Source organism: Hetaerina americana, unplaced genomic scaffold (genome assembly GCF_022747635.1).
Source record: "Hetaerina americana unplaced genomic scaffold, ioHetAmer1.1.p SCAF_9, whole genome shotgun sequence".
Taxonomy (NCBI): domain Eukaryota; kingdom Metazoa; phylum Arthropoda; class Insecta; order Odonata; family Calopterygidae; genus Hetaerina; species Hetaerina americana.
The window spans coordinates 65299001-65322031 of record NW_027287538.1 but is presented as its reverse complement, the minus strand read 5'-3'; the positions used below and the strand labels follow the sequence as shown (position 1 = coordinate 65322031).

General features: G+C 39.3%; 1 protein-coding gene across 7 annotated transcripts in view; it reads left to right on the top strand.

Moving 5' to 3' along the window:
• Positions 1-23031, top strand: part of Snap25 (Synaptosomal-associated protein 25kDa) — a 513578-nt gene that overhangs the window by 14371 nt on the left and 476176 nt on the right. For all 7 annotated transcript variants that reach the window (XM_071597947.1, XM_071597944.1, XM_071597946.1 and 4 more), the window contains one exon: positions 5864-5915. The gene's annotated coding sequence lies outside the window, so the exon portion shown is untranslated. The remainder of the gene's footprint in view (positions 1-5863; positions 5916-23031) is intronic.

Genomic DNA, 23031 nt, shown 5'->3' with positions numbered 1-23031 from the left:
TGCACCCATTTATCACTTCCTCTGTGAACTCTTATATCCTTACAGTGCCTTTTCTTAAACCCTATAATTTTCTTGCCTTTGTTTATTACTCAGCACTTAAAACTGTCCTTTACCTATCTCTGTTTATATTTTTTCATAGCCTTCTCTAGTGTACCTGTCTCATGAACTTTCTCTGTAATCCATGGTTTTCATTTATTTTTCTCTTGTAATGTTCGTATAGTTTCATCTGTGGTTTTCAATATCCCTTTTTGATATGTTCCCATTTTTCTTTTATTATACCCACCTCCCTTTTCTCACTCATAATTTTCCCTGTGACATGCTGATACTCTTTTGTTATTGTCCTGGTTAATGCTTCTATATTCAATTTCCTTAAATTTGTATCCTATTTTATCCTCTTGAATCTGATATTAAACTGCAATAGTACTAAATTAAGAACTGACTCTGCATCAGGTCCTGGTAAGCTCGACAAATTGATCACACTTGTTAAATCTGAGGCTGACCATAATGAAGTCCAACTCAACTTTCTGGATCCCCTTGCAATTTCCATGTCTACCTATGTCTAATCTGGTGTTTAAACTGTGTATTATGATTAAATCCTCACTCTTGTGATACCATTGGTATCCTTCTGCTGTCATTCCTTGTTCTTAAGCCCTGTCCCATCTTTGACCTCTTGCCATATCTTCCTTTGCCTACCATCCCATTCCCATCTCTCATCACTATCAAAGGTTTCATTTCAGGAAAATTACACTTATGTCCCTTTTGACTTCTTCCTCTCTGTGACTGCTTGTTGGTATGTAGACCTGATCAATGACCAAGTTCGTTGGTTTAGCTTTGCCTTCTGCTAATACTCCTATTTTGTCATTCGCTTGCTCTGTTTACTACTCTTCTTCCTACTTATGGTTTAAGACTTTTGCCTTCCCTAAATTGCCCTCTTCTCCTCTGCTGTATATTACTGTATAACTGTTACTTCAATAATCCTCACAATTCTTTCATTTCACCTCGCTTATCCCTAATATATCTTTATTTCCTCTATCAGACTCTCACTTTTTTATAATTTCTATGTCCTAAACATCGTCTTAACATTCTAAGTCCCTATTCCAACTGGTACATTCTTCTTGTGTTGTTGCTATTAGTTTCACTAGTGTCAATTCGAATGTTGTCTTTTGTAGGGCTGCTGTTATTTGTGCTTTGCAAGGATTTTGTGAAATGACAACCACAGAAGCTTTGCCTTTTCCACTGCACGGCCCAGCTGGTCAAATCCCTGAGTTTCTAGGACTCATAATCTGATATACATATACCCAGGATAAATCCTATGGATAATTACTTGAGGTGGTTTCCTGTTGTCTCCCTCAAGAGAGTTTTTTATTTCACATCATCACTCAAATGGCTGTCCCATTGGGGCAGATGCCTTTGTACATTCGTCACTGAGGAACAGAGACTGAACTGATTAACTTTCATCTGGCTCCTATCTTTAAACCTATCTTGCACGGGTAACCCTACCAGGAGCAATTATCACATGAGTCAGCACAGCTGAAGGGGTCTCTCTCTATATGTGCAGGATTTTCCACAATCATTTAATCTTCCCATATGTGTATAATTATTCTTAAGTGATGTAGAATGTGTAGGACGTGCATAAAATAACAATGAAGTACTTTGATTGATGAATTGAATTTAGAACTGTTAATTATGGACTTTGTACTAAAATAGTATAAAGGGGTCATCTAGTTATTTTCATCATGTAGGGGGAAGAAAAAGATCTGATTGTATTTTGATAATTTTGTGTGCGGTGAATCAAGTACATAAATAATCTTTTCAACCAAATTAGTTTTTTTCTGGTGAGCTGGCCAAAACATAGATATAGATAAATTCTTACTAGTAAAGATTACCTGTCATTACCACAGCATGTTGTAATCCTTAGTCTTTCTCCTTAATACCTACTCGTAACCAAAACTGACCCTTTTCCACCTCTGCCATCAAATTTGCAGAAACTGCAGGAAATGCTGCGACAGTAACTTTTGACAGAGTCATCTGCTAAATGTGAATTACAGTGCAACAATTTCAGGGTGTAAAAATCTTTCACTTTGGTCAGGATTCGAACCTGGATCCCTCAATGTCCGGCCAAGAGCTTTAGCCAGTTAAGCTACCAAGGTGTCCCATCAAGTTTACCTCCATTTCACACCCCTCAGGCAAATGATCATCCACCACCTCCTAACCAAATAATGGACCCCTATGATGATACACCTTCTGAAGAAGGCTTAAACCTTTCCTTAACTCTTTTGGCATGAAGGAAAAATCTCTTAGCAAAGGTATTTACTTGCCACCAGCCCCAAATTCAACCATGTCACCATGCCAACTGATACCCTCAATTGCTGGCATATCTTAAGGTGAAAGGTATTTTGCATTAATTATCCTTCATGCCAACAAGACTCATCCACCCTGCACTATTTAAATTCAGAGCCTCATATCCCAAGAGCCAAAAAATGTTTTCTCAGTAATGCAGAACAGATATCATGTCCAAAAGCTGTCGCCCTTCCTTTTTGAATACTTGAAAACCTAAAAACAATCTTTCTACATCTGAAGCTTTCATTTTAAAGAAACTCAGCAGTTGCAACATTGTCATCATTTCAACAGATAAAGGTACAACTACTGTAGTTCTCAGCACCACGGTACAACTACTGTAGTTATTTATAAAAGGCCAACAGACAACATTCCAGTAACTCAAATGCAGCCATAACTGCTAATCATATCCATAGCTTTATGAAAAATTTCTCATTTCTTAAAGACAGGTCCCCATAAAACCCTCTCCCACAAAGATATTGCATCTCTTTTTCTGCCTAATCCTAGCACTCCTTAATCTTCTCTCATCAATCCCTCACAGAGAAGGCCTCTCCTCGCTCCAATATTGCCTTTCCAAACACCCCACTCCAAAAGGCCATAGCATAAATTTGATTTTAAAACTTACCAATTTCATTCTAACACATAATTAATTTACATTTAACAATAGCCAGTAATTAATTTAAAAGATTGTGCCATGGGAATTAATTTCAGTCCTTCTTATGCCAATTCTTTCTCAGCCTCCTTGAACAAAATTTTCTCTTCCACCATCCCTTCAAACCCTAGCTTTGGCAAAGCCATACATATGGATGAGGTTTTTTTCATATTTGGCATCATGGCATGGATTTCTTAAATGCGTTTATTTCCTTCCTCAATACAAGATCCTCTAATTCTTTCATGTCCACCATTTCTTCGTTTTAAATCACTTTCCTTGAAGTTCAAATCTCCCTCCTTATCTAAATATGTCACACACGGACAGCTTGTGCCCCTTGGAGTTTTGTGAACATAGTTGCTGCCCTATCATCCTTGCTTCCATAAGCATTGCATTTTTATGTCAAATTTCGTGATATTAAGGAAGCTACCCTTCCAGTTAAATCACTAATGGGTATGAGTGGCATAGTCCTCTGTAAGAATTGGTATATCCAAGTCAAAATCCTGAACACAGAGATCTGTTGCACTGATATCTGCAGCCTCACGGATTAAAATAGAATATCTCTTTGATTTATTCCATTTTGCAACCGTATTTGAGAACTATTTTATTCCATGATTCAATGGTATTGTATGGACTTTGTATGATAGAACTTATGTACTTTGGAGTATCCCTTTTTCCAAGACCTTCTCAAGCTGTGTATTACTGTCTATGTTAACACAATACCTTAGTATTGCATGAAGTATTTGCTCATTGTGAAAAACTGGGGCACTATTTTCCTGGCATAAACAATCTGTAGTAAGAACACAATATTTACTATCTATGGTAGTCCCCACTAGGGTGTGTGGCAGGGGGTGATTACACATCAGGCATGCAGCATAAAAAAAAATTCCCTAATTTTTAGTAACAGTATATTTCTGTAAAACAATTCAAATAAGATGAGTGTTTATCAAAATTTAGCACTGCTTTCTTTCAGTCATCAGTTATTTTTAGATAAAAAACCAAAAGGCTTAGAGTTGATTCCAACTCCTGACCTGAATAAATCTACAGTTTTTACAGTAGGCTCCATCTTCAACAGTAGAATGAGTTGGCGTCCTCAATTTAAACTTACTTATGCTGAAATCAGAGATTTTACCCTTTCGATTGACAGCGTCTTCTGTCAATGCATTGATGGTTGACTAGTGGCTGGATATGAATGCGATTTATTAGTAGGGTTTAGGGGAAATATGACGAGAAGTTAAAAGAGCAGTGATACGATATCTTTTGCTGTTAACGCCGCATTTAGAATGTGCTGCTAGTACGAGTATATGGAACCCTCACGACGGTGGGTTGATTGCTGAATTAGATCGCGTGCAGCGTAGAGGAGCTGGATTTGTAAAACGTAATAATAAACTGAGTAGCGTATCAAGATTGCGTATCACAGGAACTAGGTTCGGAATCACTTACGGAGCGAAGGCTAAGTTGCAGATTAAATCTTGCACGAATTGGAAGTAGGTCTATTTGGCGATGATTTTGGAAATGTATAATTAGCCTCATCTTACTAAAGGTAGGAGAGATTATGCAAATAAAATTAGAGAGATTATGTGTAGAATGAATACATTTAAGATGTCATTTTTCCCAAGAACGAAAAGGGATCAGAATAACTGTATCCGACAGCGCTATGGAGAAAAGTATGTTTCTGTTTTCATTCTCAGTGGCCTAGTATGTTTTCTTCATCTCATTTAGCCTTAGTAATTGACCTGGCAGCTCCTCTCTTATGGGTAGGGGGGTATACCTCACTTAGATACCTCTGAACGCTGACGCATCGAGCTCCAGCAATAAGGGCTGTGTGATGCCAAGCGAGACAAAAGGTGGAATTTTTATTGATTATGATAGTCTCAATGTTAATGTTTTTATGGTTACATTTGGTAATGCATTAAATACTTCTACTTGTTATGGGCAACGTCTATGGATTTCAATGCAGCAATTTCAGAGTGTAAAAATCATTCGCCTTGACCGGGATATTTCTACGTTGCATATGCATACTCACTGAACATATTTATGAAATATGCCGTGGGTTTGTATGCAATTTGCAACGATGATTTTTACTCGGGATTTTCAAAATTCCGGCTGGCTGTGCGATGCCGCATTAGTGAGATTCTACATTTATTTCAAAATATCACTACCCACTATTGCAGATTTCTTCATTCCTTCAACGGATCATCTTTTATTGGGGCGAGATTGAGAGTATATGGTTCCTAAATATTACATTGACACTCACAGACACCTATGGCTTAGGTTGAGGAAAACCCACCCAGGTTGGAATGGAACCCACGACCTCTGGGTTGGTAGGCGAAGACGTTACCCCACCGCCACCGGGGCCGGCACTTAAGTATATGCTGTGATAAGTGAGAATTGGTATTCCTATCGATAGAATTGGAATAAGTGCGACTGAGTCATATTTGTGACTGGTTTCGATAATCTTCTGGCATTTTCCCGGCTTCAGTAATAACTGTTTACTATTAACGCCGCTTTTTGCTGTCGTAATGTACAGGATGAGCGAATCTTGGTCAGTCACATTGAGATCATGCCGAGGAATGAAAATCATGGGAGTATTGGCGGGGAAATATTGGATAATTAGGGTTTTACAAACTATTTATTCATTACAATCTTCTTTTCTGTGTATAAAATGTTTGATCTGAGAGGTTTCAGAACCCCTCAACCCTCCCTTCCCTTATATCCTTGCACCCGATCTGTATAATGGTGACTGAACCAGTGTAAGATATTCTCGGTGGTGTTGATATTAACCAAATTTTCTTAATTTTAATTTTCAGTTGATAGTGCAAAAACTCTTCTTCATTGAATTGATATCTTTGTTTCATATGTGCTCTTTATTTCCAGGAGATATCTACTGAGGTGAATTTTCATTGCTGAACAGCTTCACATATCCAAGGTAAGCAGCTTGACGCATTTTTTTAAATAATAAGTAATCCGCTTCTTCCCTTGCTTTACCGTTGGAAATTACAGTTGTAGTTGTTAGCGGAGGTGACCGACGGTCGATCTCATTTGTGCCAATAGGAATGGGTGGTTATTTTGTTAGAGGTTGGATTTCCAAAGAATAGATGAAGGGTATTGAGAAACCCGGCGTCGGCATTAGCCTACTCTGAACGAAATATGCACGCACAAGTTTTTCACAATTTAACATCATCCCACCCGACGTCCGATTACTCCTTTGAGGTGTTCTCCGCGTGGCATTCGAGTAGGAAGCGGGACAACTCGAAAGTTCGTACACCATCAGGATTCGATCCGGTACCTCGAGGTGAAAAGCCGGATCACTAACCGCCACACTAATCGCATCCTCAGAAAATGACCATACGAGTATATGCTCAAGTTCCAGTAACTCTGTGGTCATTGGGTAAATCGGAAAAATTAAAAACTCAAAAAATGCCACCGATTTCATATGTTACTAGTTTGAGTAGCCTTCAGCCAGTCGTTTACAGTGTCAGCATGTTGCTAAAAATTTACCATTGTGTTTATGTCATCCTCAGATGTCATTTTTTTTTGAACTGGGAAAATTATTTCCCCATATATCTATAAAGAGTACTGAATCCAGTTGTTATTTGCGATACTCTCCTCAAGTTCAGAGGGAACAGTGGGAAGCGCGTTGACAATTTTTTAAACTAGACTATTTTCTCGCAATGTTCTGCGGTCGTCATTGTAGCATTCCATCATTGTTCAACTCATTCGCAGGACGTAATGTGTTGCATTTTATCGTTTAGTGTAAAAGAAGCAGAATTATCGCCAATTGCTTAGCTATCATGGAAATACCACGGCTATTGCTAAAGATGGCAGCGCGTTAAGTGCCAGCCGACTACACCAACCATTTTGGCTCAACTTTAGAAATACCCAGTTGTCTGGTTTGAAATCTTTAGCCTCTAATTTGTTATGAAATTTAATAACTGTTACCTTTCAATGAAAATAATTCTATATACTTGTATGCACATGGTACGAAAAATAGCTTGGCCGAACACTCCGCAATTCTCATTCACATAAACGTGTATAAATTGTGTAGCGTACATAAATTAGGTTGTTATTACCTTCGGTGGAGAGATGTTGAATTCAAAGTGCTGTAATATGCCTTATCACTTAATATCTTACCTGTCTAGATTATGATCAGCTTCACTCCGGCCATTCAAAATTTACATGCATACACGGAAATAATATTAAAATAGACCATATTTTTTTCTGCCCCATCGGGAGCAGTTGTTGGACATTGCAAAAATTGATGTGCGAAGTTAAAATTATAATAAGTGGTTTAATTGTTTAACATTCTAAAGAAAAGAAACAAAAAACAATGCAATCTCTATTGCATTATCATATTCGTATCTTTCATTTCGAATCAGCATCATCATGACTCGCAAGGAAACCGTGGCCATGAAGAATTAAATCGTATAATTCTGGAAACCTGCGTACTTATCTTTTGGCTTTCGTAGTTGAAATAAATATATACTCACCAAATTGGCGACTGATGAGAGTTTAATTTCCTGCTATTTTAGCGGTGACGCAGAAAATGTATATGTTTGAACTCGGACCGGGAAAGGGCGGTGGATGCAAACTTTTGCGACAATACGTCCTTCATTCGGCTAAATCTGAATACTGAAGTTACCATGTTTCCCCGCATTTCATATTTGCAGTTGAATGAGTTCGCGTCGCGGTTTCTTTGGAAAGCTGGACACTGGCCACTGTGCATTAGTTGTCGACGGCCTTTTATCGAAGTAGAGTGTAAATGTTTGTCGTTTCCGTCCCAGCGTGCCAATGACGTGTTTTTGCACAACTTCCTCGCACGTCGTGAACACCCGGTGCACACGTGGGCGCAGCCGCTCCCTCCGGTCATTCCAAAGGGATGACTGCGGAGTGCCAGAGGAGCGGTTTCCAATTGCCATGTCAGTGCATCGCCGGGAAAAACACGGTCCCGAAATTCGGGCGTCGGTGTTATTAATCTTTCTCCGTCGCCGTTCTCCCGTCTGCGGCGTTGATTTGAGTGTGGTGTGTGGTTCGGGGGAGGGGGGGGGGGGATGGGATTGCGGTCTGGGGAGTATCTCGGTGCCGGATGGCGGGAGATGGCGAGAGAGGGGCCTGTTATCGGGAAGCGTCACGGTAGTGGTCAGCCATGTGAAGGCATTTCAACTGAAGCAATGATCAAACCGCTTGCGATTTTTCTGATATACTCGACAGGTCTTGTAAGATGCTGAAATTCTGCTAATGCGTCGAAGCTCGTTTGCGTGTTGCGATTTAGTTAATTAATATGCTTACCAGTTATACTTTTTACCTGGAATACTCTGTAAAATCATCAATTTTTAGTCTTTTTCTAAACATCATGTTTCGGTTGACTCGTTCTAATTTTTCGGTCCTGCTAAATTCATGTTGAATATTAAGAAATGACTGAAAATTCAACGTTTTCAAACTGGATATTTACCGCGAAAATATTTTATCCCGTGATACTAATTGGGTCTTCCATAACTTATTATCAGTTTTTGATTAACGGTTTGCGTGAAACAGTCTACGAGTATGCCTCAAGTCTGGTAAGTGTGGAGAATATGAGAATGTTGAAGGGATCGAACATTCGTCGTAGGGAATTTGGAATAAAAAGTCATCGAAACTGAAATTTTAAGTGCACACTACTTAAAAATACAAATTTGATGTGATTTTTCAAATGCTACTTTCTGGAATAATGTAATGAAGTTTAGATGTAGAGCATAATAACCCGAAGAACCTATAAAATTCAGGGTGTTGAATCACTTCAGAATCTTAAGATAAAGAATGTTTGTTAAAAGGCACTGGTATAAACCCAGTGTGATGAATTAAGGTGCATTGGGGTTTGCATTTGAAAATTTTCAGTTAAGGCCAGAAGATATAGTAAGCACGGCGTAATTTGGCGCGTCCTTATCCTCTTGAAATTAAAATATATTCCTCAACATGACTCCGAACCGCAACCAGATTGCGACGGTAGCTATTTTCGGATGACACATTTCCGGCAGTGCAGGTTAATGAACCCTCCGAAGTTCAATGGTTAGTCCTTAAAATGTTATAGGGTAATGATGGTCATACTTTTCTAAAAAATAATTTTGGCATTGTTTACGCCTGTGTTTTGGCGTTGAAGGTTGGTCGTGGTTGTTTGCTTCCGTGGCAGTTGACATTTTTATTATTATTTGATAATCTTCGATTTATTGTCTACGTGTAGCAAGAATCAGATAACGCAGAAAAAGTATCTTTGAAAAAGGATAGGGAGTATTTTTATCCAAATCGATACTCTTAATGTAAAAGTTTTAATTTTTAACCAGTTTGATCTTGGTCACTGGAGAGCAGGTTTATTGCATACGGTTGTGATTTTCTCCATTCCCGACATACCTCCTTTAGAGCTATTGAAATTCGAATCATAAGCAAAACGTTGTGCGAGATTATCTCAGAAGGAATACATGAAATGGTCACATTTCTCTGTTAATTAACAACAGCAAAATATTAATTTTTGCCGAATATCCTAAAAATGATATTTTCCAAATGATTTTTGGGTCAGGTGCATTATCGGTGGAGATTTTAAATAGTTTATAGTGTTTAAATTCGGATATTTACTAACTGACGAATTTTTAATGACTCTAAGCTAGGTTTTAAAGGGGATCGAGATTATGCGGTGGCTATCGTGCTGGCCTCCACCCAGAGGGCCCGGGTTCAAATCCCGGCGTTGTTGAATATTTTTCAATGGTATCTCGATCTCTACTTAAGGTGCTTTGTGGAGGGTACTTTGAGTGAGTACACCGTCCGTCGGATGGGACTTTAAGCTGCGGACCCCTTGGCGCTTTTCGCAAAGAATGCCGACCGACTAGTGCGGACACCGGGTTTCTCTCCACCCTTCATCCTTTCCTGTCCTTCCCTAATGGCGCAAATAACCTCAGCTGTCGGTCGCCTCCCCTTAATACTGCTACTAGATCTGAGTATCACAGTCCGGAGTACATGTAAGACAAGGCAAGACACCCAGGAAGGCTGCACCATCATAGCAAACTTTACGAGTAAAGTGGTGTGCAGAGGGAATCCTCGGCATATTTTTAGGGAAACGATAAGAGTTGAATACAGTGATAATTAACCCTCTTACTAAAATTTTAAATTTAAAGTTCGTATGGGTTGACATACCTTTTTGCCATAAATGATGAATGATATATCGAAAGATTTAATCTCAAAAGCAGGAGTAAGTTAGTAGAGTTGGCATTTGACGAGTTGACTTGCAGAATAATAGGAACAAAATATTCTCCAGAGATTTTTCATTGGTTGATTGATATCGTTTACCTAATCTGGTTCTGGGAACATCTGCATTTTGTTTTTCATTGATCACATCTGTTATTAGTGAGGTTAAGGTATTATTTTCCTTTACTTATAATGTGATTGCTATTTTTCTGACCTTGAGTGAAATTTTCGATATCATCGAACCTTTCAATAATCTAAGCTTCGATTGTTCTCGAGGAGTAATTTCTGTCAAGTCGCATCCCATTTAACGCCTTCCTAATTGTATTTATTTTTCTTTTGGTTTTTAGGATATTATTCAATCACCGAACGTGACATTTAAGAATGTTGTCGACGCGGGGGGGGGGGGGGGGGCAGGAGGGCGGCGGCTATGGGCGACTTCTTGAGTTTTTCTAAAATCTTTATTTTACTAGGTTCCGCTCATGCGATAATTTTCCCAGTTCTGTTTCATTTCTATTTTACTCAGTGCTATTTTTCTGCATTTCCTGCGACACCAAGGTATAAATAGACCCTAGATTTAGTGAGCGGCGTTGGGATGGGATAATCTGGGAGAACAGAAGGGGTTGGAGTAAAATCTGCGGTTTCAGAGAGACTTATACCGTGCACCGTAGCGTTGCAATTCTGGAGGAAGTATAAATATGCTGGATTGGCATATTCAGACACTTCCTTGTATTCATAATCTAATGCTCAATGCGCAAATTTTTGTCGAGACGAATGAATGGTGAGTTTGGAATTCCATGAAACTGTTGAGCACAATCCAAATTCTGGCGCGTATATTGCCTCTCCCACAATGAGATGGGGGATCACCGTTATTCGGTACCAACGGATACTATTTGTATTTTATTTCGGTATGACCAGCCAGCTATAAAAATCAATATTACTGGGGTTACTTACAAATAGAAGTGCCAATACCTGTAGACCAGTGAAAAACTTAATGTTTACATTAACTATTCTAAGTCCCTGATAACGTAATAGTTTGGCAAATTAGTATGTTTTAGTAGCAAAATATTTTAAATGCAGTGCTTCATGTTATTGCTCACTTAGGGCCTATTATAATTGTAAACATTGCGATATTATCATAATATTTTGAATAATGTGTGCCGTAAGCCATGTTAAGCAGACCTTTAATTAATAAATGTCACATAAAACATCGGTCTGGTAATAATTGTTGGTAGTTCGGAGTTGTTGAAGTTTAAGATATGTCCGAAGTTTTCCTTAAAAATTCAAGTATCTATATGTACAAATAAAATTTGGGTAGATACTCTGGCCTTAATTTGCAGTTATATTGGGTGTCAGCTGTCGTATGTACCAAAGGGATTAGATTATACTAGTGTTATACTTGTATGAATCTTTATGCAAATCCACACAATACGTTCTCATATCAGGACACAGAAAATAGGTACTCATCTAATCAGATAACAAAAAATATTTTACTGGTATTTTTCGTATATTAAGGTCAAACATTGAATGATGTTTTATGTAATCATCGTCAGATCATTAAATAATATTATAAAAATATTGCTACCTTCTCAAGCACCATCCATCCCTGGCGGACGTGATACAGGGTCGCACCCAAAAGTGGTAGGACTGATTTTTTTACAAGAATTTTATTGACGATATACTTACATCAACTTAATAATCTTCAAAGTATGCTCCTTGAGCTGCTACACACTTAGTATAACGTTGCTCCCATTCCCCGTACGCCCGCTGGAAATTTTCTTTGGGGATGCCGTTGATGACCCTCGTCGAAGCCTCTTGAACGGCCTTTATCGAGTCAAAACGTCGTCCCTTGAGCTGTCTTTTCATCAGGGGGAAGAAGAAGAAGTCCGGTGGAGCCAGATTGGGAGAATAGGGCGGGTGCGGCAACGTGGCAACGCCGTATTTGGCCAGGAGCTGTCTGACGACGAGCGCGCCATGGCAGAATTTTCGGCACCATCTTGGCGCACACCTTGCGCATGGCCAAATCCTGTGAAATAATGCGTTGGACGTTGGATGCAGACAGACCCAACTGGTCTGCAATTTCCTCACTGGTTAAGTGTCGGTCTGTGTTCAGCAGTGTCCTCACTCTGTCCACATTCGTGTCGGTTCTTGCCGTCGACGGCCGTCCGGAGCGATGGTCGTCTTCAACGAGCTCCCTACCCTCTTTAAACAACTTTTGCCACTCAAATACTGTGGAAAGGCTTTCGCCAGTGTCCCCTGTAGTTTGGACTTATTCTGGTGGGCAGTATTTTTTAGTCCTCGGGTTTATGTAGAGGTCAACTTATGTATCATATAGTATATCGGATGAGATTTAAGGTTATGTGACCCTTTATTGAAGATTAGGGGTTTTCCGTAAGAGCTACTAAAAACCGATTACTATGGGCATTAATTCACTTAATTTTCTAGGGTTTCTCTCGCTCCACCCATTTTTCCTCTTATTAAAATGTTCATCACTCTTTTTTGCCGTAGAATATCCCCATTGAGTTTTTATTCTGCTCCAGTGTTCCCTATTTAAACGGGATTTTATATTTTCACACTAACCCTAAGACGGGTGCATTTTTCGTTTTCGGTTTTGTCCCGTTCGTTAAACAGTCGCCATTCTTTAGAAATACGCGTAACAAATTATTTTTCTTTTTATCTTTTCTTTTTTTGCTGTCATTTCTTTCCTCATCTTAGATTATTATGCTTCATATGTATGTATCCATGGAATTTTTTATAAACACCTAACTAATGGTGTACCCTGCTATTGGGTTTTTATTTTGGTAGATTTCCCTCTTCCATCTTTTTGCGGAGTCCTCCTCTCGCCTAATTCTACTATGTATGATTAAATAACGTATGATTTATTAATCAATTACCGGTAGAGACACTAAAAAATTACTTTCGCCGATAGAGTTGTGCGCTGTTTCCATCTCATTTGTCGTCGCTATAAAGTTTCCTAGTCTTGTTTGAATAATTTGAACAAACCAAGCCAGTGAATTTTGTTGCACGAAGTCAAGGACATTAAATATCTCAAATACCTCAATAAAGGCATATCGGAAGGAGCAAACAAGAGTATAGGAACAGAACATAGAAAAAGGTCAAGGAAACCATGGATTGCAAATGACTTGATTCGGAAGACAGAACGAAATGAAGAATGTAAACACATCTAAATGTAAATGGATTCTCTGTTCAGAAAAGTGAAAGCGGTGTCAGGAGGTATGGAGGGAACTCCGTACACATTATGTGAGAGTTGGCAGGGAAACTACTGATTGAATCAGTAAAGATTCTATAGAGATGTAACAGAATGTAGAATACATATATCTATATTGCGAAGAAATCAGGCGAGAAAATTTAGACAGAGAATATGGTGGTACTTATGATCTTCAATGAAATAATGGAGATGAAAGCAAAACATTATTTAGGGGAGTTAAGTTTGGTTTCAGGAAGTGGAGAGGTACACGTAATGCCATAGCAGTGTTGAGGTCGCTTAACGAGAGGAATATGACTTACTATCTGGATGTATTTTTTGTTTCGTAAGTATTGAGAAGTCGTTCAGCAGGGCGAATGTATTGCAGAAACTAGGAGTATATTAGAGGGATAGGTGTCTTATCCGTAAACTGCACATGAGGAATCATGATGGGCAGTTTTAGGAAGAGAGGTCAGACAGGAGTGACCATTATCATCTGGGCTTTTCAACGTATTTGTGGAGGAAACTATTAAAGTGGCATAAGAAGAACTGGAGATAGGAATGAAAGTCGGTGGAGAATCCATAAAATCAGTTGAATTTGCGAAAGATTAAGCTTTAGTTAGCCAGTTGGCTAAGGGGTTAAGGTTAAAATAATTGCTGAGTGTATTAGGAAATCGGTCTGATAATTGTGAGGTGTGAATCAATGTAGGCAAAGCAAAGATTGCGACGTTTTAGAGAAAGAGGCAGGATAAATTACTTGTGAAAATAGGGAGGCGAAAGCAAGAAGAGGTGGAGCAGCTTACCTATCTTATCACTGTTTTTGGCCAAGATGGTTAAAGTAGTAGGGGTAGAAAAAGGAAAATTGCATTGCACAGATAAGCTTTCACAAGGAGGAGGGAATTGATTACAGGGATGGTGAGTGGGAATACGTATTTAAAATCGACTCGTGAAAACTTTGGTATGGGGTGAGGTTAGGCACGTCGCGGAAACATGGTCGTTGAGATGAGATGATAGAAATAGGTTGAAAGCTTTTGAAACGCAGGCGTGTAGGATGGAAAAGGTGAAATGAATGAAAAGAAAAACAAACGAAGTACTAGGCAATTTGAGGGAGGAGAGAGGATTGTAAGGAGAAATCCAGAAGAGGCAGGAAAGGCAGATGCAGAGGATTTTTACTGTGGATGGAATGTTGAAGATTCTGGGAGAGGGGAGAATGCAGGGCTCCGCCAGGTAGGGCAAGGAAAGGATCGGCATGTTGGATAGAATGCAGCGGGGTAGAAAGCGTGCGGCATTGAAGAACAATTTAATGTAGAGTACGGTGTCAGGCTGTTTCTTGTTAGACGAAGGGTAAGGAATTTAGCCATGTCGTTTGGTGTTCATCTATAACCCACCTAAAATAATATACTACCAATAATAACAATAAATTTATATTCTAAAATGTTCGACCGTCTTTAGTATTCCTGCCACCGTAAATTTGTTGATCATAGTTTTTATTGTGTAGGTAAGTTCGATCTTTCAATAGTGGTCGACCTAGATTCGATATGTTTAAAATCGAGCATTTGTAAGTGAGCTGCTGTCTCTTACTGGGGCTCAATGTCGAGGGTGGACGGTGGAATATCGCACGGGTCTTAGTCGCTAGACTCGACGACAAGCTCGCCGAATTGTTGTCGCTCTGCCGAAGAATGCCGTCCGGGGGGAGGGGGGGTGGACGTAAAGGGTCTATCTAGGCAGGAATGGAGCAAGGGGAGGGTAAAAGAGTGGAAGGATTCGGAGGGAGGGCGCAGGGGGGGTGGCGAGTGGGAGAGGGGAGGGGAAGGGGTACCAGTTCGTACGGGGAGGGATGGAGAGGAGAGGGTTGGATCGATTGCCGGGTAGAGGGAGTCCCTAGAAGTGGAGAGAAGTGGGCCATCGATGTTGGGTAGGCAATCCGCGCCAGTTAGCTCCATGCCCCCTGTCCCCCTCTTTGCTTCATTCCCCCTCTTCTCCGCGCTGTCTCTTCCACATCTCTATTTCTTCTCCCTCCCCCCTCCCAAACTCGTGGGTTTTTTTCCCTTCGACCCCATTTCCCATTCCCGTTTCTCTCCCCATCGCCCCCTTTTCCCATCATACCCCTCTTCCCACTGGGTCAGGGTAGGGAGACAAATTGTCGCCCAGGGTCTCTCCACCTATCTCTCTCTCTCTCTTTCGTTGACTTTCCCCTGCCCGGATTTTTCGCGGCCGTGTTCCCTTTCTCCCCAATTTTTCTCCGGGCCCACTTGCGATGTGGCTGCGCGTCAGCGTATTTAAGGCCCCGGCCACGGCGCGTGTCCTCGACGGTGTTGGGCCAAATAACGCAAACCATCCATCTGCCAACATGTGTAGATAGGGACAAAAAATAATTTTACTTTCTAGTTATAGTAAGTTAAATTTCACCACCGTTTGAATAAATAAAATGACCACGTTTTCTGCTTTCTTCTTTCACCCATCCCGCTTGCCCTATATTAGAGTTAGCATTCCAACCGGATCGACTAATTGGTATTTATTTTGCATTTGTAATGAGTGTTAATTGTTCTATAATTACATGCTTCCTAGGAAAAACTATTTCCATTTGCAATTTAATGAATTTTTTTACAAATGTACGTAATTCTTGAATACTGTCCGTGAAGGGAAACATGTTTGAATGTTCGAATAGAACTTGTATGCGATTTAGTCAGCCAGGTGTGTAATGTTTCCCGCCTACGTGACTTCCAACGAAAGCATTTATTTAAAACTGACATTTAAAATTTACAAAAGATCATGGCATTGAACGAGACGCAAGCAAGGAGCTAACTAATGGACGGCTGTACTATATTGGTTTGAAATTTCGTTTCCGTCTTATCTTTCCTAATTCCTAATTTTGTATAATAGCTAGTATCACTTTTCGTCTAGGTAAATAATAGCTGTATGGATATTTGATGACATATGGAGAATCGATAACAGGAACAATATTTACAATGGCTATCTTGAAAGTGCAGACCGCTGTTCCTCAAGCAGCGGTCCCATCAGTGCCGTTTGGGTAGAGTCATTGAGACTTCGTGGTTGTATCAAGGTTTGTTAATGTGATAATTTTTGGTGAATAAATGCGATGATCGGGAACGTGTCATTTTCCAGTATACACAGAAAAGACGCAGTCGCAGCGCATGTCAGCAGGACGTACCTACGACTTTCAAAATAGCTGGTCGCCAATTGGATTATCGGGATTGTTTCGGACGCCCACGTTTGGCGTTAAACTTGATCCTTTGTGTTGAAGTTTCAGGTTCCCCTGACAGAATAAGTTAAATTTATGCGGCTTTTTTTATTTTTCGACATTTGTCAACGTTGTTAATACAGGTATAGAGTTCATTCTTCTTTATTTTCTCCTTATTAAGCCTTTTGTGCTTATGCTATTTCTGGCGTTGCCTGTTTCGAACGCCTATTTAATAGTATGATATAATATTATTGTTTGTTTCAATGTGCACGTTATCTCTGTTTGCATTCGATCATTGGTTTGATAGGTGGGGTTGCGCTCAATTGGTGCTGAGCACATCGACTTGGGAAATTCACTGATTAATGGTAGTGGGTGCTTAGTTTATTTGTTGGTCCTCCTGCTGATATTGATCAGGTAACCAGCATGTCACACCGCTTGTAACCAGCATGTCGCAGGTCAGGATTCCGTAGGAATAGTCCGGATTTAAACATGGGACCCTCCGATTTGTAGCCGAACAACCACCAGGTAACATCGGCTACGTCTCCACTGTATATAATATAATTATTTACCTGATTTTAATAAACGTATGAGAAGGGTTTAAGTAAATGTAAATAAGGATCCATTCACAAAAAAATGCAAAAACATCGCAGGCTCCTGATACGGATTAGCACGGTATGTCTAAACCCTACCATTGTTACCATATAAATAAAATACATTGGAAGCTATTTTGCCAAAAATAATTTTTAAAATGAATATTTTTTGCTAGCTTACAAACAAGACAGAAATTTTGCCTGAAAATTTTGGAGTAGAACCGGCACAGAAACCGTGAAAGTCCCTAACTCGTAAGCCTGTTCGATACCCTGAACACGTTTCTCATTTCCCCACTTCTGTCGATCTTGCCTGTCATTCAGGCATCATGGCCCTGCGGGTTTTTTTTACCTCACTCCATTGCTCCTGCTTTGGCCGCACACATGCGGAGTACGCACGGTGCAAGCAGCGCGCTGCTGCGGTCAATCAAGCCGTTTCCTCGTCCCACTGCTGGGGTCGGATTTGAGTCTGAAGCATTGACGTCACGTCGCTCGCTCGTATCTCACTTTCGCTCTCCCCTTTTTCTTACTGTTCACCTTTCACGTTTTGCGTTGGAGGTTTTTGAGGTATAATCCCTTTCGCACATCCCCGTCAGCACAACCGCCAATATTTGCGATTAAAGACTGACTGGCCAGCTCGAGGTTTGGAATAAGAGACCCGTTCGCGCTCAACTTCCGTTTGTAGGCAATACCTTGCCCATTTTACATCCTTCAAGCCACGGTAAAAGTGTTTGTAAATTCTACCATGTTTTTTCGCACTTATTCGCAGCTACCTAAGATGGTAATGTTAGAGGAAAACGTGATATTTTCAAATTCCAAGAAACTGGAGATACCGCGGGAGTAACTTTTAAAGGCATCATTTGCTGACATTATTTCAATGCAACTTTCAGTGTTTAAGAGGACGCCTCGGTAGCTTAACTGGCTGAAGCACTCGACCGTACATCCGAGGGATCCGGGTACGAATCCCGGTAAAGGCGAATGATTTGTACGCTTTGAATTTGTCGCAGTGATATTTTAATTTTGTTAAAAATTCTTTCGTTGTCCATTAATTTTATGTTATTGCCTCTGTCATTGTCAGTATTCTTCCTTTCTACACCAGCTCGGGTATGTCCAATGAACCTTATGATAGTTTCATTGTAATTTTTCACGAGAAGAATCTTTCCTATCATTGCCTAACCATGGTAAAAACAAGCATAACGCTTAAGGGCCGATGTCTCCATTATGGCATTACTTGAAAACCTTCCTTCAATATTTAAATTCACAGTGTTTATGGTTGCCATTAATCCGGCTTCATTGATTTAAATTTTTGGGTTTTTGATGTGTAGGTAATATTCCACTCACGTGGTACTGTTTGGAACGAATCAATCAAAACGAGTGGGTCTTAGTACGAGGACTGTCAAATAAAGAATGGTCATACATTTTTACGGGCATTATTTATGGTGCAAGAAATATTATTTTTGTGTTATGTTGTTAGGCTATCTGTAACGTACGGGTGCTAAAAACCTTGTAGTGTGGTACAAACATTGTAGAATCTACTCCAATTGCGTCAGCGGCGGCCGTTTCAAATTGAAACAGGTTCAGTGCGCTTGCGGCAACGATGGAGGCAACACTTCATGCTACATTGGTATTTTGCTTTCGCCTGAACGAACTTTCGTCAGCCCTGACGACTGCTAGAAGACGCTTAAAATGTTATAGAGAGGAAGTAATCTATTTTAAAGGAGGGTTGACCCGGAGCTCCAGTCACTGCTGTTACGGAAGTAAATATCAACACCGCAGCTGCAAATTTCAGAGAATTTTTAGAATAAATTTAAGAGTACCATTAGAAATATTTGAAATTTCATTTGGTGCCATCCAAACGTTTGTAACATAAAAATTGCATGTGAGGTTTATTTTGCGTGGTGTGTTCTCCGAAACCCACTGCGAAGTCTTGATTATTTCACGAAAATAAATATGAAATGTGTTCCTCATCCTACCTATAGGCCAGACCTAGTTCCTCGTGACTTCTTACTATGCCCTTACATGAAGGAAGGCCTTCGTGTAAAGCATTTTACAACATGACATGTAATATGAGGCAACTTGAGTGTGTTTCAGCTTTCAACGGCTGTCGCTGACGCAATGCCGGAGTTGGTGCAATGAAACTAGTACCCCAAATTAAATGACGATGCACATCTATGTGGGGTACTAGTTTCGCTAGCATATGGCATAAAATTAATATTTAAGCGCATTAATTGATGCCAATAAAAATAAATAATATTTCTTTTTTGAACAGAGTTGTACGTACGTGCTACTAATAATACCGCCTGAAAGATCGCACGTACTTGGCAGTTAGGTATACTTGTTCAAGCTAAAAAATCATTTACTCTATTTCACCAGGAATGATTTATGGTGAAATATCTCCAAAAATTTTCTTTCATTGTTTTGGTTCTAACAGTAGCATTGATATTATTATTATTATTTAAACTTACATGTGCAGATGGACAATGTCAGGTGGCAAACAAGTCCCAAATATTATAACCAAACTTGCCTTGGAAAAAATGACATGACATATCATAACATGAATCACTATCACAAAATATAATAAATACAATCAGTCAGTAAAAAAATACACTTACAGGAAACTTCCAAACAGATCTCTCACACATAAAAAGAAAATTCCCATCTCATCGACATCAGGTCCCCAATCAACAAGAAAAAAATCAAAAATTAAGCTATTACATACAATTTCAAGATATATTACGTGATATATTTCGCTGCTGAATAGAAGTTGGGGGAAATCGGTTCCGAAACTGTTAAGCTAACATGTTTGTGAAAAATTGCATGATGCAGATGCATTCTTCTTTAGACTCACCTAGAATTTGCGTTGAGAGGATTATCATTGCTGTCTTTCCCAGAAAATGCTGTGACACTATGTTTTGCATCCGTAAATAAGCTTTTATACATAAGAAGATTGGAGATGTCTTATAAATTGTAAGCAGTTCTTATTACTCCATTTATTTTAGCTATTTAAAGTATGTAGCAATGCAGTCAGGATTTTCACCAAGAGTGAATAAAAATATGAAGACGTTCTTGTAAAAATTAGGCAATATTATTCTTGTTGGTACTCCTCCAATATTTAATGTACCGCCAAGTGATCAGCAATCGTATTACGAGTTGTCTAGGTAAATAAAATAGAATGGTTGCACATTATTTCTTTCCAGAAAAATACACGTAAAAAAACCCGGCACAATGAAAGCTTAGAATTTATCTCGTTTGTGAATTACAAATAATGGAAAAAATTATTCCATTACGTGCACCTCTCATGACTTGGCATCCTTTTAGTGACATCTCATCGCAGGTATATAATTATTTCTATTTTTTCGTTCTTTACTTTGCGTCACACTTCCGCACTTATTACAATGAATCGCCAAATTACCTATTTCATCCAGTGAAGTTTATTCCAAACAAAAATCATGGGACTTTCTAAAGTTTATAGTATCAGCAAAGTTGGGATAATTTTGTGTGAACAGTGTATCCCTCGAAAATGTCTTATCTTCGGCCATGGCTTTCCTGTGGAGTTTATGAAGGTTGTCAAATTCGAGTGCTTTGTGAGATTGGATAGTCGCCATGTAACCCACACGATAGCCTTTTGCCATTCTCAAATTTTCCAATGCATGATGGAGAAGAGCCAAAAGATGCTACTTGAATTTTTTCGGCTCACATTTTGTCATTAAAATATCTGCCTTGCAGCATGGATAAAACATAAAAAATGTAGAAAACAGGACCTGATTCCATAAAAGATTGGAAGTCTTCTTTGGCAGATGTGTTATTGATATTTCTGCATATATTATTTGTCAGCAAACGAAATTTAGAATGTTCATTTCAACGGAAACGTCACCTGAATTTATGTTTCTTGCACCGTTGCATTTTATTAGTGTGTTTTTAATTAATGAAACCGTTAGAGTAAGTGCCAAATACTTACAGTATTTCCTCTAATGTTAAGCATATCACGTACGTTGTAAGCGATAAGCATACTGTTTATTAGATGACTAAAAATCGATTATTCAGCGAATGTGGGCATGATCGAAATTATGTGACTGGGAAAGATGTTTTTAGTTATTTTGGATACTGCACATTATTTCAGTGGCGTAAATTAAATTCATGGTAGTCCAGGGTTTGAGATTTGGACCACTAACCAGAGGGTCCGGGTGCCAAGGCACGCCTCTATGGGCACCCTAAGCTCAAACCTAGCTGTGTGATTTTTCGGGTGCCTGAAAAATTTTATTATTTCCCAATTTCACTTTTAATACCTGCAGGTGGTATTATTTTTTCGAATAGATTTCATATTTGTATTATTTCAGCTTTTGGATAACCTTATAATACAGGGTGCGACGCTTACATCCGGACAAATTGCAATTTGAATTTCCCGCCCTGTCGTCGCCCCACTGGAGGTTGCGATTGGCGTTCTTGAAAGCTGTAGGCATCTAATAAACATTCATAATCTGAAAATGGCCGAGATGTTACGTACAAGTGCGGAGTACAATCGTAGAGCCGCTATTATCGAAAGTGTTCGCGCTGGGCATTATATTTCGAAATAGTTTGATTCTTCTGGTACCCCAGATCAACTGTTTATGATATTGTGGCTAAGTATAATGCTTCGGAGAAGTCTGGGGAAGGTTTCGCGAACCCGGCGAGGAAATCTCATTCGAGGAAACGCGTGCTTATCCGGATTAAAGCGTCGCTCTCTGTATATACATTGCTAAATCAGTTAATAACTTCATCATGGAAGACAACTATTTATGGATCCGAAAATCGGTTCTCAAGGTGAGAAATTAAGCGTAGGTTGGTCTCTTTCATAATGCCGACGTGGAGAAGAATGGAAAAAATAAAAGGAGGGAAAGGAAAACAAGCGACGAACTTCCAAGCATAGTAAGGGAAGAGAGACGACCGTGGAGAGAAATTCGATAAACATAGGAAAGTGGATACAGGAGATATTGAGTGGGATTGGATGCTGAGGAATGTAATAGAGGGATGGCTGGCTTGATGGAATGAAGTTAGGTGTAAAGTATAGAAGGCAAAAATGGTTTATTGTAAATTGGGCCTAAGGGTATTTGGTGTCGTGGTAGGCGGGGATGAGAAGTGTGTAAGTGCTTACCCCTTGGGTCCGTCAAAAACCTGCCTTAACCGGTAAACTACTGCTGACAAATAAGAAATTATACCATTAACTTAAATCGCGATTACTCTGAAAGTTGAAAATGTAAAATCCAATTTGAAATTTAGAAAAATAACTTGGTGTTATCGTATCTCAGAAGATGTTCTTGCGAGTATCGTATAATAGAGCGTAGAGATTCGATATGAGAACCATTTAATATCCATATTGAAATGAATATTGAATTAAATAGCATAACCATAATTAATAGGTTGAATATTCCATAATTAAGCATCTAGTATCCATATTGCATGTAGTATTAAACTCTAAAAAGTGCATAGGGATAAATTATTGGAATATGGGTACTCTCCCAAACGCCTACTACATCAGGAGTGATGGAATAGAAAGTTTAACCTTGATCAAATACTTTGGTGTTACCTTCACTCACGACTTACCTAGGTGAAACATATATGGACAATATGTGGCTTAGCTAACAAAGAATTGGAATTTAATGGGAGAGTATTGGGGAAATGTGATGAAAAGGTTAAAGAGAGATGTTACCTTTCGCTCGTTAGGTCTCATTTAGAATCTGCTGCTAGTGTATGAGAGCCTCATGAAGTTGAATTAATTCCAGAATTAGATAGCGTGCAGCGTAGAGGAACTGCATTTATAAAACGTTGTTCTGACTGAGTAGCGCATCAAAATTATTGGAGGAGC